Raw genomic sequence first — 15,254 nt, 5'->3', positions numbered from 1 at the left:
AAGAGTGCAGGCAGGGTGGAGTGGGTGGAGAAGAGTGACAGGAGTGATTTGTGATAGAAGAGTATCTGCAAGAATGAAAGGGAAAGTTTATAGGACTGTGGTGAGACCTGCGATGTTGTATGGATTAGAGACAGTGGCATTGAGTAAAAGACAGGAGGTGGAGCTGGAGGTAGCAGAGCTGAAGATGTTGAGGTTTTCGTTGGGAGTGACGAGGATGGACAAGATTAGAAATGAGTTTATTAGAGGGACAGCACATGTAGGACATTTTGTTGACAAGGTGAGGGAGGCGAGATTAAGATGGTTTGGACATGTGCAGAGAAGGGACATGAATTATATTGGTAGAAGAATGCTGAGGATGGAGCCACCAGGTAGGAAGAAAAGAGGAAGGCCAAGGAGGAGGTTCATGGATGTGGTGAGGGAAGACATGCAGGTAGTTGGTGTAAAAGAGGCAGATATAGAGGACAGGGTGGTATGGAGACGGATGATCCGCTGTGGCGACCCCTAAGCAGGACAACGGGAGCAGCCGAAAGAAGAAGAAGAAGAAGAAGAAGAAGAAGCATAAAGCATCCATATTTATCCATGCCCACGTTGATTATAGTATTGAAAACATTAAAAGTACTTATTTAAGGTACATTTAAAAAAGAAAAAAAAAACTCATAAAAATCAACTAAATATTTTAATTAATTTACAACCATAATACATTATATATATATATATATATATATATATATATATATATATATATATATATATATATATATATATATATATATATATATATTTTTTTTTTTTTTTTTTTTTCTTGGTTATACAGGTTTTAGCCTGTAGCCTATATCTATCTATCTATCTATCTATCTATCTATCTATCTATCTATCTATCTATCTATCTATCTATCTATCTATCTATCTATCTATCTATCTATCTATCTGTCTGTGTGTGTGTGTGTGTGTGTATATATATATATTTATATATTGGGAGGTGGTAGCTCAGTGGTTAAGGCATTGGTCTTTGGATCAGAAGATCACAGGTTCAAATCCCACCACCACCAAGCTGCCACTGCTGGGCCCTTGAGCAAAGCCCTAAAACCCTCCCCTGCTCAGTTGTAAGTCGCTCTGGATAAGGGCATCTGCCAAATGCCGCAAAAAAAAAAAAAAAAAAATATATATATATATATATATATATATAGAGAGAGAGAGAGAGAGAGAGAACAAAATTCAAGGTTCGGTACATACCTCAGTCTTTGAGTCACGGTTTGGTTCAATTTTGGTACTGTAAGGAGAAAAAGACTTTAACTACAACATGTGTCTGTATTTATTAAACGATTTAAATAGTGAAAACAAAAAGTTAGATTATTGCTGGCTTTACCACACTAAAAATGTATTGTACATCTATTTTGCACAATTCAAAATCCATTAACAATGCACAACAATATTATTCAGTTATTATTCAATAATGATGTTGTCTCTCTTAAGCTATAATGATTAACAGCTAACCAGCTACATTACCAGCATGGTCGGGGGTTGAATCGTTTCTTATTAATTATGTTATAATCATTAAAAATGCCCTAAACTTAACTAAATTAATCCTACATTTCAAATCCTGGATGATGTTTTCTACTAGAAACTAATTAACACACATATGTTCAAGAAACTTTATAACTTTATAATATATTTGAATACATGCCAGTACCCAGTATTACAGGGGTGTTTAAAAAGAATGAACCGATATCATGACATACTGGTTCAGTTCTCAAGCATCGTCATGGAATGAGTTTTGAAAGAGGAGTTCCCTAAGTTTTGATTGGCTGCCACAGGGGCGATGTAGTCACGCCGTTCTTCCGGAAACGTTCATATGTTATACTGCGTACTAAAATCGGTTCATTCTTTTTGAATAACCCTGTATAATCATTTTTTTTAACTGAAACTAGACAATGTTTTATTACAGAACTCTAATGTCATGAATTCAGATTTCTTTGAAATACACATTCAGTGGACGCTTTTGGTCAAGCCTGGATCCAGCTTGGATTAAATGTTTATATCTCTGGCATGTTTACTTTGCTGTAAGGGTCCTTTGTTTGAAAGGATCTTGGTCTGACACCCTCACCTCCTTCCTAATTAAATCTTACTGTGAGGACTGTATTGATGGTCACACCTTTGTTAAGCATTATCACACTGGATGTTTGAGATGGTATTTTCTACAACAGGATTTAATATAAAAAGTGGAACCTCAGGTTGTCTTCTTTAAATATTAACCAGCACGTTAAAGATAATTTAGGAAAGATTGGAATAATGAGCATTTTACAGTATGTGGAAAGTGTGTCTCATACAATGCTGTGTAATCTTTATAATGCCGATGTACTATATGAGGCTTGATTCGTAATTTGTTTTACAAACAACACCCAATTTTGTAATGTAGAAGACCTAAAATTGTAATGTGAACATTCAATCAACTGAGTTGAAAATGTGCCATTTATACAAGGGCAAAAGAGACATGTAGACTTGGAAAATATGAAGACAGGATACATATTCTAACATGCAATACATTTTTTAATGTATATATTATATGTATATATTATATGTAATAGCATAGCAAGCAGTGGTGCAAAAGTGGTGGAAATGTTCAAATCTTGAAGCATTTCCCATGGACTGTGTTACTAGTGTGGTAAGTTCTGAATGCAGCTGAATGTATCAGGAATGGGGTTTAAGTAGAACCTTGTTTGTAAACAAAATAAAATAAAAAATAAAAAACATGAATTTCCAGAGAACCAATGAACAAACTGTGATCTTTTTTTTCTTCACCCAGAGTGTAGGGTCACAAGTGCAAAAGTCTGCTCTTGCCATCTTTAGATCGGATGAGCAGTTAACTTAAGTGGTCCTTGATCTCTGACTGATTCAAGACCTCATGTGGCGCTTCAACACATTCATTGGTAAGAGAGAGCTGGTGTATTCTTCACTGAGGTGGATGGTTTTGACGGGTGTGTTGGCACTCTCTAGTGTGGGCTTCAGAAACATGCTTTGATGGCTGCCTCACTCTGCAGCCCCCTCCTGGTTCAATTGGGTAAACGCACCTGCTTCACCCTAGTGGCTATTTTGGGGAATTTCCATTCCAAGCTATGATAGAGTAGGGAAAATTCATTCATTCATTTTGACACGAAATCCACACCAACATGAGGAGAACATGTAAACCTCAATTGCAATGGAGCTGGGAGACAGCACCTGTTACCTGCTCCACCACTAAGCTCATATATTAATTAATCTAAAATAACATGCTAAGCAAAATGCTTATTAACACCTTGAACATTGAAAAAAATCCAGATTTCAGCTTGTTATTCACATTCCATTCATATTCCTCACACAGGTAAAGAAAAAGGGAGGCAGCAAAAAGAAAGTGATAAAGAAGAAATGCAGAAAAGAGAAGGAGTTGACACAGTTAAAAAGCATTGCAAGAGGTGAATGTATCTGTGTGTCTGTGTGTGATTGGCTGACTGGGGATTTCTAGGTTAGTGCTCTAGGCTCAGAATGCTCAGAGACAGTGAAAGATAGAGAGTGTGAGAGAGGAAGAGGGCAGCACATCATGTTTGCAGTCAACTCACCTAAGTACAGGAATCGGTTTTCCTGAGTGCACTGGGACACCACTTGAAACAAGCCTCTGTCTGCCTGTTAGTTATTATAATTACATGATGATGACTCTGAGTTGGACTTAACGACTCCCTGGTTTCCTTGTTGTGCCAAATCTCTTTGGCGTGTCCCTTAGGCCAAGCAATGGATAGCGCAGGCACACCAGGAGAGCCATGCCTCATTAGGTTAAAAAAAGAAAGGGGATTACATGTTAATTGTCTGAGTGTGGAAAAGAGCAGCCTAATTTAGCAGAGGGGAGAAGGGTCAATTTTCCAGTTTCACGTGATGCCGCGTTTTCTGTTAATGAGTAAAGTGGAGCCTTAGCACGAGAACATCATCAATCACAGCAGGATGCTGCTGGCATTTGGAGTCAGTATTTAATTTCTGGCTCATTCTCTCCCTTCATTTCGTAGCCTGTCTTTCTGTACTCTTCAGTGTCTCCCCTGCACTCATTTATCTCAGCTAATGAGCTGCGAGTCAGGATGTCAGTAGCAGTAGCAGTGACAGTAGCAGCAAACAACACTGTGGTTAAAGCAGACCTTACACAGCATGAGCCAAATACTGACACTTCTTGGCTGTGTACAACATTAAGGGTAACTTATTCGTTCTGATTATTAATTGTTGCCATTGGAAACACTATGGAAGCTTAGTTTGACAAGGATTCAGCTGCCTAAACACACTGAGCTCGTCAAACTGGTAGGAGTTTTGCTGTTATATAAAAAGTGCTGATAGAGAGGAGACATGTTCTTAATTATTGCTACTAATAAGTCAATCTGCAAGTCTCAAATATTTACTGATTAAATTAGCCATCTATCAAGAAAGCTGCAAAACAACTTACCGAAGGTGGTCTCCCAGTGTGACACGCTTGGCTTGTGTTCTGTCAGCTGAAACGCTAAACATATTATATTAGAACGAAAAGCTTGAAAGGTATTTATCTACTATTTCTTGATGATTATGTAACACGCATACAGTATCGCACAAACACGAGAACACCAAAGGCAGTGCAAGATAACAATGGTGCTCACACAAAATACTGACACAATTTTTTATTTCTTTTTATACTTACTTTTGTTGCCAGTTATTTTTCAGAGGACAGTAAATCTGTACTGCTGTACAAGCTGCACATTTCTATAGTATAGTCCTTTGAGAAGATGTACCAAAAGGGTTGCTGAAATGTGAAGGGTGTACTCAGTTTTGTGAGATACTGGAAGCCTATTTAATGCATTTTTTTTTTTACCTTCTTATACCATTTCAATATTCATTAATTCATTTTTTTTTTTTAGAAATAAATGTTTTAAATCTAAATCTAATGCATAATATTAGTTGAATTAGTTGCAAAGATCCAGTAGCAGAAAGCATGTTGGTTTAGTGGTTAGCATATTTGCTTCTGGGGTTGAAGTGTCAATTCCTTTCCGTGTGTGTGTTTGTGTGTTCGGTTTGCATGTTCATCCTGCGCTTCAAGGGATTCCTCCAGGAACTCTCGCACACCCTGAGTCTTAAAAGAATGCGTTGTTGGCAATTCTAAAATGTGTGAGTATTTGCCATTGTGCCCTGCAATAAGTTGGTTCCCAAACAAGGTGTCATTTTGTGCCCTGAATTCTTGGGGATAGTCTTCAGCCTCCTCATGACCATATGTATATCATCGTTTTTCTTTTTTTTTCTTCTTTCTTTCTCGCTTTTCACCCACAATTCCAACTAGATAACTAGGTTTAAGTTGTTGTGTGGAATTTTATGGCTTGCTCACAACGTTTGGCTGTGCAATTGTACTCCAGCCAGGCCAATTTGTAATTTTTAATTGTTTATCAGTGTCTGTCAAAAAGTTTGGTGACACATGCATGCTCCTTTTGTTTACGTGCAAGAATCTAGGTAAAAGGCAGAAACACACCAAAATTGGACAGGAAATGACTAGAACAAAGTCCTGTGGACAGATGAGTTTATATTTGACATTTCTCCCTCTAAAAGAAGAACTTGGAGGTGTAAGCTTAATGGTTTGCGTTTGCATGGAAAAAATACTGAACCAACATGGCTACTATTCGATACTTCAACACTATGCAATTTCCTCTAGACTACGGTTGTTTGGAATCAACTTGACCATTCAACAAGATCCGAAGCATACGCCCTATAAACATTATTTAGACAGCAAACAGTCGGCTGGATTGTTATCTATCATGGAATGACCTGCCCAGTCACCACACCCAAAATCCTATCACCTAACTGCTCTGGGATGTTTCAGAAAGAAATATCCAATTATCAAAAAAAGCCTTTGGCAAAATTTACAACAATAAAATCCCCTAGAGAGGCTTCAAGTCTGTCCAGCTGTTCCTGGAGAATAAATGAATGTTCGTGGCCTACTTTTGCCAAAGCTACATACATCCTCCACTGTGACAACTTTGAAGGGTTCCTCAGAGGAATACAATATTTCCTATTCTATATTCTATATGCACTTCAACAGACACGAGTGAGTATGTGAATGAATATCCATGATGGTGTGTAGACTTTGGCCACTGCTGCGTTCTACCGTAAGAAAGATTACAATTTCACCTCAAACCTGACCTGGACACCCTGCTGCTACTATAGCCAGCGAGTAATGAGAGGAAATACACATTTTATGCCTATAGGGGGAGTGGTAGCTTAGTGGTTAAGGTGCTGGGTTACTGACCAGAAGGTCAGGGGGCTCAAGCCCCGGTATGGTCAAGCTGCCACTCTTGTGCTAAAGGGGTGCTGTATCATGGTTGACCCCAGATTCTGCTGGGATATCTGAAGAAAGATTTTCACTGTGCTGTAGTGTATATATGAGAAATAAAGGCTATTCTATTTAAGATTTTGTCCACAAGGAGGCAGTAGACGCCATGATTTGATTTAGCAAATGCCTTTCAGGCCTAGATAAGGCAAGATTTTCAGATATATAATGTACACTTTAAGGGAAACACAGTGTAAGATTGAGAACCTGTCACATTTGTTCACTTTCAGGATTTTTCAAGCGAAATGTAGATTTTAGGGAAAGCAGGAATGCACGTCATGTGACATTTAGATCAAACGCACTAGCATTCTCTCTCTCTCTCTCTTTCTGTCTCTCTCATCTTTCTGAGATGGATGTCCCGGCAGGCAGGCTGGAACAGTGAGCGCCCCAGGCCTGATGGAAATGGAGAGATAATATGTTTAGCATCAGATCTTATGGGAAGGAAGAGCTACATCAGGGCGATTCGATTAGACGTTTCCTAAACAATCCCATTGATCAGGGTCATTATCTTAACTCAGATTTATGTTAACCAACAGGAAGCCATTATGTCTATCGGTGGTGTGTGCTGAACGAGATTCGGCGCTGTCTCGTATCCTATTTCTTGATGACAAAGAAGACAGCGTGTGCTATAAGGACATTTTATTCAGCTCAACCCTGTAAGATCTTTTGGCAGCAACCTTTTCTGGAAGTGAGCAGAACATGACATGTAAAATAAAGGAAAGTCCTTTAAAAAATGGAATGTAAACCACAATTAGGGCAAAAGTGTAGAATATAACAATTAATAAATGTGTTTTATTAAAAAAAAAATACAAAATCTAAATCTAATTTCTAAATTATGCAGCTTTTCAATACATCTTAACCCAAAAGTAGGATATAATAAAGTAGGGCATGTATCATATTAAAAGTGAGATTCTGTGATCTTTAAGATACAAGAAGACTTTTTTTTTTTATATATATATATAAGATTTGGTATTTCCTTCTCTTCATACTGTAGCTGGCAAATAAATTAGTGTTGTTACCTCAGAGCTCCAGGGTGCTCAGTTTACCGTAATTCTGAAGATGGGTGACTGTCTGAGCTGTTGTGAGTTGTTTCTACAGGTTCTTCTTGTGTCAGCAAGGTTTCCGGTTTCCTGACACCTCCTAAAAACACGCCAGTAAACAAGTGTGTGAATGTGTGTGAGCCCCTATGATGGAATGGTGGCCTGTCCAGAGTGAATACTCCCCCTACTCCCGAGTCTTCCCCTAATAGGATCCAGATCCACCACCACCCTGACCATGATATAGCTGTTACTGAAATTGAGTGAGTTCTCCGGATGTTCCCGGAAGCTGTCAATAAGATATCTGCTCTTAAAATGATCACCAGCCTTTGTGGCTGCCACGGGCTGTGTAAACAAGAGAAAGACAAATGGTCGGCAACATTCAACGAGTAGACAATGAGGCGTCTATTGTTGCCTGTCAATCAGGTTCCCTGCACTTTACAAATCGCCTCCTCTTGTATTCGGAACTTGTATCCTAGCTTGCTGTTTTGTGACCGTGGCAATAAATGGGGGAAAACTGAAAGAATGAGTCAGGAAATTGCAGTTTCATAATGCAGACATGAGACTACATTTTATTGCTTCTGTATCCCCTATGTTTTATTTTGTTATGAATAACATAAATGTGTTGCATAGAGAAAAAGTCGTTATGTTAAAAATCATACTAATGTAAAATACATTTTTATTTTAGTGTTTAATTATACAATTTACTGCTAGAAATCTATTTGAATCAACTAATTTTTTTATTACATTTTTTTTGTTTGTCCTGAAAAAAAGGCGTTTCTAGATTATAGTTAGACTCTATGTTAAAATACTTACTTTTTTAACAGGGGATGATGGGGTTGAATTTTGATATAAGAGTAAAATGATAACATTTTGAGGTGATCATAGTTGTAACAGGTTCTCACCTCATGACCCTGACTGGTCTGAAGCGGTTTAATAAGATAAATGAAATGAAATGACACCCTTCAGAGTAAGACCCTTAACAGGGTTCATCTGCAAGGATTAAAGATGAAAGGATTTGCGATTTATGTAAATGAATGTTTGTACACTGCATGGACATGCACACGTTTTTCGATAAAGATTCAAACATTTTTTGTCTGAAACCCACCACTTACAAGAGCGACTGAGCTGTTTCTGTTTTCCAGCATTATAATTATTGCGTATAATTGCGTATAATATTGAGTATAATTTCATCAGTTGGTGGTAATGCTTGTATTTGTAAGTTATCGAAATAAGCAGATGGCAACAGGCCATAGCTGACACAGTACACAGTGAAATTTTATATATATATATACAGTGGGTACGGAAAGTATTCAGACACCCTTAAATTTTTCACTCTTTTTTATTTTGCAGCCATTTACTAAAATCATTTAGGTTCATTTCTTTTCCTCATGAATGTACACATAGCACCCTATATTGACAGAAAAACACAGAATTGTTGACATTGTTGCAGATTTATTAAAAAAGAAAAACTGAAATATCACATGGTCCTAAGTATTCAGACCCTTTGCTCAGTATTTAGTAGAAGCCGCCTTTTGATCTAATACAGCCAGGAGTCTTTTTGGGAAAGATGCAACAAGTTTTTCACACCTGGATTCAGGGATCCTCTGCCATTCCTCCTTGCAGATCCTCTCCAGTTCTGTCAGGTTGGACGGTAAACGTTGGTGGACAGATATTTTTAGGTCTCTCCAGAGATGCTCAATTGGGTTTAAGTCATTGCTCTGGCTGGGCCATTCAAGAACAGTCACGGAGTTGTTGTGAAGCCACTCCTTTGTTATTTTAGCTGTGTGCTTAGGGTCATTGTCTTGTTGGAAGGTAAACCTTCAGCCCAGTCTGAGGTCCAAAGCACTCTGGAGAAGGTTTTCGTCCAGGATATCCCTGTGCTTGGCCGCATTCATCTTTCCCTTGATTGCAACCAGTCGTCCTGTCCCTGCAGCTGAAAAACGCCCCCACAGCATGATGCTGCCATCACCATGCTTCATTGTTGAGACTGTACTGGACAGGTGATGAGCAGTGCCTGGTTTTCTCCACACATACCGCTTAGAATTAAGGCCAAAAAGTTCTATCTTGGTCTCATCAGACCAGAGAATCTTATTTCTCACCATCTTGGAGAACTCCATGCGGGTTTTCATGTGTCCTGCACTGAGGAGAGGCTTCCGTCGGGACACTCTGCTATAAAGCCCCACTGGTGAAGGGCTGCAGTGATGGTTGACTTTCTACAACTTTCTCCCATCTCCCGACTGCATCTCTGGAGCTCAGCCACAGTGATCTTTGGGTTCTTCTTTACCTCTCTCACCAAGGCTCTTCTCCCCCGATAGCTCAGTTTGGCCGGTCGGCCAGCTCTAGGAATGGTTCTGGTCATCCCAAACGTCTTCCATTTGAGGATTATGGAGGCCACTGTGCTCTTAGGAACCTTAAGTGCAGCAGAAATTTTTTTGGAACCTTGGCCAGATCTGTGCCTTGCCACAATTCTGTCTCTGAGCTCTTCAGGCAGTTCCTTTGACCTTAATGATTCTCATTTGCTCTGACATGCATTGTGATCTGTAAGGTCTTATATAAACAGGTGTGTGGCTTTCCTAATCAAGTCCAATCAGTATAATAAAAAATTTCTGGACTCAAATGAAGGTGTAGAACCATCTCAAGGATGATTAGAAGAAATGGAAAGCACCTGAGTTAAATATATGAGTGTCACAGCAAAGGGTCTGAATACTTAGGACCATGTGATATTTCAGTTTTTCTTTTTTAATAAATCTGCAAAAAGGTCAACAATTCTTTGTTTTTCTGTCAGTATGGGGAGCTGTGTGTACATTCATGAGGAAGAAGAATGAACTTAAATGATTTTAGCAAATGGCTGCAATATAACAAAGAGTGAAAAATTTAAGGGGGTCTGAATACTTTCCGTACCCACTGTATATATATATATATATATATATATATATATATATATATATATATATATATATATATATTTATATATTTATATATATATACAGTGAGGAAAATAAGTATTTGAACACCCTGTTACTTTGCAAGTTCTCCCACTCAGAAATCATGGAGGGGTCTGAAATTGTTATCTTAGGTGCATGTCCACTGTGAGAAACATAATCTAAAAAAAAAAATCCAGAAATCACAATATATGATTTTTTTACTATTTATTTGTATGATGCAGCTGCAAATAAGTATTTGAACACCTGAAAAAGTAAATGTTAATATTTGGTACAGTAGCCTTTGTTTGCAATTACAGAGGTCAAACGTTTCCTGTAGTTTTTCACCAGGTTTGCACACACTGCAGGAGGGATTTTGGCCCACTCCTCCACACAGATCTTCTCTAGATCAGTCAGGTTTCTGGCCTGTCCCTGAGAAACACGGAGTTTGAACTCCCTCCTATTGGGTTTAGGTCTGGAGACTGGCTAGGCCATGCCAGAACCTTGATATGCTTCTTACAGAGCCACTCCTTGGTTATCCTGGCTGTGTGCTTCGGGTCATTGTCATGTTGAAAGACCCAGCCTCGAACCATCTTCAATGCTCTAACTGAGGGAAGGAGGTTGTTCCCCAATATCTCGCAATACATGGCCCCGGTCATCCTCTCCTTAATACAGTGCTGTCGCCCTGTCCCATGTGCAGAAAAACACCCCCAAAGCATGATGCTACCACCCCCATGCTTCACAGTAGGGATGGTGTTCTTGGGATGGTACTCATCATTATTCTTCCTCCAAACACGTTTAGTGGAATTATGACCCAAAAGTTCTATTTTGGTCTCATCTGACCACATGACTTTCTCCCATGACTCCTCTGGATCATCCAAATGGTCATTGGCAAACTTAAGACGTGCCTGGACATGTGCTGGTTTAAGCAGGGGAACCTTCCGTGCCATGCATGATTTTAAACCATTACGTCTTAGTGTATTACCAACAGTAACCTTGGAAACGGTGGTCCCAGCTCTTTTCAGGTCATTGACCAGCTCCTCCCGTGTAGTTCTGGGCTGATTTCTCACCTTCCTTAGGATCAGTGAGACCCCACGAGGTGAGATCTTGCATGGAGCCCCAGTCCGAGGGAGATTGACAGTCGTGTTTAGCTTCTTCCATTTTCTAATGATTGCTCCAACAGTGGACCTTTTTTCACCAAGCTGCTTGGCAATTTCCCCATAGCCCTTTCCAGCCTTGTGGAGGTGTACAATTTTGTCTCTAGTATCTTTGGACAGCTCTTTGGTCTTGGCCATGTTAGTAGTTGGATTCTTACTGATTGTATGGGGTGGACAGGTGTCTTTATGCAGCTAACGACCTCAAACAGGTGCATCTAATTTAGGATAATAAATGTAGTGGAGGTGGACATTTTAAAGGCAGACTAACAGGTCTTTGAGGGTCAGAATTCTAGCTGATAGACAGGTGTTCAAATACTTATTTGCAGCTGTATCATACAAATAAATAGTTAAAATATCATATATTGTGATTTCTTTCTTTATTTTTTTTTAGATTTTGTCTCTCACAGTGGACATGCACCTACGGTGACAATTTTAGACCCCTCCATGATTTCTGAGTGGGAGAACTTGCAAAATAGCAGGGTGTACAAATACTTATTTTCCTCACTGTATATATATATATATATATATATATATATATATATATATATATATATATATATATATATATATACAGTACAGACCAAAAGTTTGGACACACCTTCTCATTCAAAGAGTTTTCTTTATTTTCATGACTATGAAAATTGTAGATTCACACTGAAGGCATTAAAACTATGAATTAACACATGTGGAATTATATATGGAATTATATACATAACAAAAAAGTGTGAAACAACTGATAAATGTCATATTCTAGGTTCTTCAAAGTAGCCACCTTTTGCTTTGATTACTGCTTTGCACACTCTTGGCATTCTCTTGATGAGCTTCAAGAGGTAGTCACCTGAAATGGTCTTTCAACAGTCTTGAAGGAGTTCCCCGAGAGATGCTTGGCACTTGTTGGCCCTTTTGCCTTCACTCTGCGGTCCAGCTCACCCATAAACCATCTCGATTGGGTTCAGGTCCGGTGACTACCTCTTGAAGCTCATCAAGAGAATGCCAAGAGTGTGCAAAGCAGTAATCAAAGCAAAAGGTGGCTACATTGAAGAACCTAGAATATGACATTTATCAGTTGTTTCACACTTTTTTGTTATGTATATAATTCCATATATAATTCCACATGTGTTAATTCATAGTTTTAATGCCTTCAGTGTGAATCTACAATTTTCATAGTCATGAAAATAAAGAAAACTCTTTGAATGAGAAGGTGTGTCCAAACTTTTGGTTTTCAAACATAGAAATTGTATCTCCATAAAAGTTTTTCCAGATTTTACTTTTTTTGGGAAAGCAGACATTACAATATTAGACATAGTGACAGCTTATAAACAATGGCAGGTGGGGCACCAAATACCCTATATGGACAACTTGTGCTTTCTGAACATCCCATTCCACATTTATTCCCCATTTGTTGTTTTAATAACCTCCACTCTTCTAGAAAGATTTTCCACTAGATTTTGGAGTGTGCCTGTGGAGATTTAAGCTCATTCAGCAATGTTGTTATTTTATCCCCCTCATTTGCATGTCCATGCATTTTAAATCCTTTTTAAACAACCATTTCCTATTTTGATTGACCACCAACAAAACAAAAGCTAGGTATATTGATAGGTATAAACCAACGTTTCACTGATTTTCTTGCCTTTCTAGAAGTTCTGCAGTCATGAAGCAGCACATTTATTGCTCTATTTAGCTTTTCTAGTTATTATTGCACCTAGTGGCCAAAATAGATCCTACACCAAACATTAAACATCACCCATGTCCAAGGGAAGAGCAGGAAACAGGATTATTAAAACTAGGCTAGATTAAACGTTTATTGCCAGGATTGTGTTTTATAACAATATTTAGAAAAAAGACAACATATATGTATTCACAATCATTTTTATTGTAAGATATAAAGGAGAAATATTGAGGGTATAATGTCCATATATAAAGAATGAGTGTTTAGTGTTCAGTGATCGTTTTTTCCCTTTTCAAACCCTATTAAAAAAAATATGTCTAGTAAAATATGTCTTCCTTTTCCGAATGCCTGGACCTTTCGAAGCTACTTTCACATCCTTTGTGTGTTATTGGGTCGAAAATTTTGCCGAAACCTGCCCGCCCTGGTTAATGATACTAGTTCTCTTGTGTGCTTCTCGTACGGTGTGACGTGTGATGACAAAAGTACCCTACTGAAACAAAGACTTGAACAAAGTTATGAATGTAGAACCTTTTAAAATGTGCTGCCAGACTGGATGCTGAGCGACATGACTTCCCCCAAAGGGTTTACCACAAGACACTAATACTGGTAAAGGTACATGAAAAAGACCCTTTGTTTTTTCCCAGCAAGTGGGCAGGCTGAATCATGTTTAACTGCAAAGGAATCCCCTAACACACACACACACACACACACACACACACACACACACACACACACAATACTGATGAATATCAGCAGTACTTGAGTCAGATGCAGATGTGGGATCCTACATCCTGTGATCATTGTAGTCTAGGCCCACTTACTCACAAAATACACACACACACTGTTGACATGGATAAGAGCAACTCCCAAATCCTGTAAATGTAAATATACTGCGGTAGTCATTATGTATTAATAAATAATTAACTAGATTAGTAGATCTAGACAGGTAAATTATTTACTATAAACTAAAAACATTGAATCTTATGTTTTGTATTTTTCCCTGCTGTGCAAGAGATTAGCAAGATCATAGCAGCTTTGGTTGCTAGCCTCCAGCTCTCCAGCTAGCACTAGCTAATAATATTACTAAGGCTTAGTGGCATAGGGAGTGTCTTACAGCTCCAGAGTCCCTGGTTCAATCCTGAGCTTGGGACACTATCTGTCTTTAACAGACAGACTCCCAAACATGTACCAGTAGGTGGATTGGCTAATAACTGCTGCTAGATAAGAATGAGCAAGTAAGTGTCTCTGTGTGTTTACACTACCCTGCGATCATCCAGTGTGTATTGCTACCTCAATCCCAGTGTTTCTAGGATGCCCTGTATCCCTGACCAGGATAAAGCTCTTACTGATAATGAGTAACTGATCATGTGGAATCTTTCAAAAGCTGAACTATTAGTATATGCAACAGAAACGAGTCATTTGTCAAACCAGTCAGGTATTCGGAAGTTGTTTCATAAACTGTTCAGAAACACACGCAAGAAAATTCACCTTGTATTTCAAAATCCGTGTACCAGAAATGCTGCGTATCTCGGCCTGCGGTTAGCACAGCTGAGGGTAATAAGGTCATCCCCGTTTGTTCAGTCTGCTCTCCTGACACTCTTAGAGATGTCTGATGCTCTAGGCAGCATGCTGTTCTGCCATTTCTCATCAGTGTGTTCTGTTGTAATCTTACTAGACATGAAAAAAGCTTCACGGAGACATAAAACGTTTTTAAGATAATGGGGAAAAGAAATACACTTCGCCAGACAATGAGACAAAGGAACAAAAGACGGAATTCTGAAACACCAGTTGAACTTTACATCAGAAGTTTTTCAGGCAGATTAATAGTCCATTAAATCTCAAAATTATTACACACCTATTAATTCCATGCACTAACTGGATTGTGCAGGAATGTGTCAGATATTGTACTGTGTAATGAAATCATTCAACTGCTGAACTGTAACTGGAAGAGAATGTCAGATTAACACAGATTAACATGCTCATTTTAGAGTCATATTCAAGCATCAGATTCAGTCACTGCTATACACTCATGCCCCGTAGATGGCAATATTGTGATAATATAAAAGCGAGAAATCATACTCACTTACATGCACATAAATATGTATCGCT

General features: G+C 38.6%; 1 long non-coding RNA gene across 1 annotated transcript; it reads right to left on the bottom strand.

The window, feature by feature from the left end:
- Positions 1–2,303: 2,303 nt before the first annotated feature.
- LOC310740999 lies at positions 2,304–7,554 on the bottom strand. The gene is made up of 3 exons (XR_014537812.1): positions 7,378–7,554; positions 3,594–3,795; positions 2,304–3,111 (listed from the first exon to the last, which is right to left on the bottom strand). It is a non-coding gene; the product is annotated as an uncharacterized lncRNA (long non-coding RNA).
- Positions 7,555–15,254: the final 7,700 nt, after the last annotated feature.

This window comes from Silurus aristotelis, assembly GCF_946808225.1.
Source record: "Silurus aristotelis genome assembly, chromosome: 18".
Lineage (NCBI taxonomy): Eukaryota > Metazoa > Chordata > Actinopteri > Siluriformes > Siluridae > Silurus > Silurus aristotelis.
Note: the sequence above shows the minus strand (reverse complement) of the source record. Positions and strands in the feature narration are given on the sequence as shown.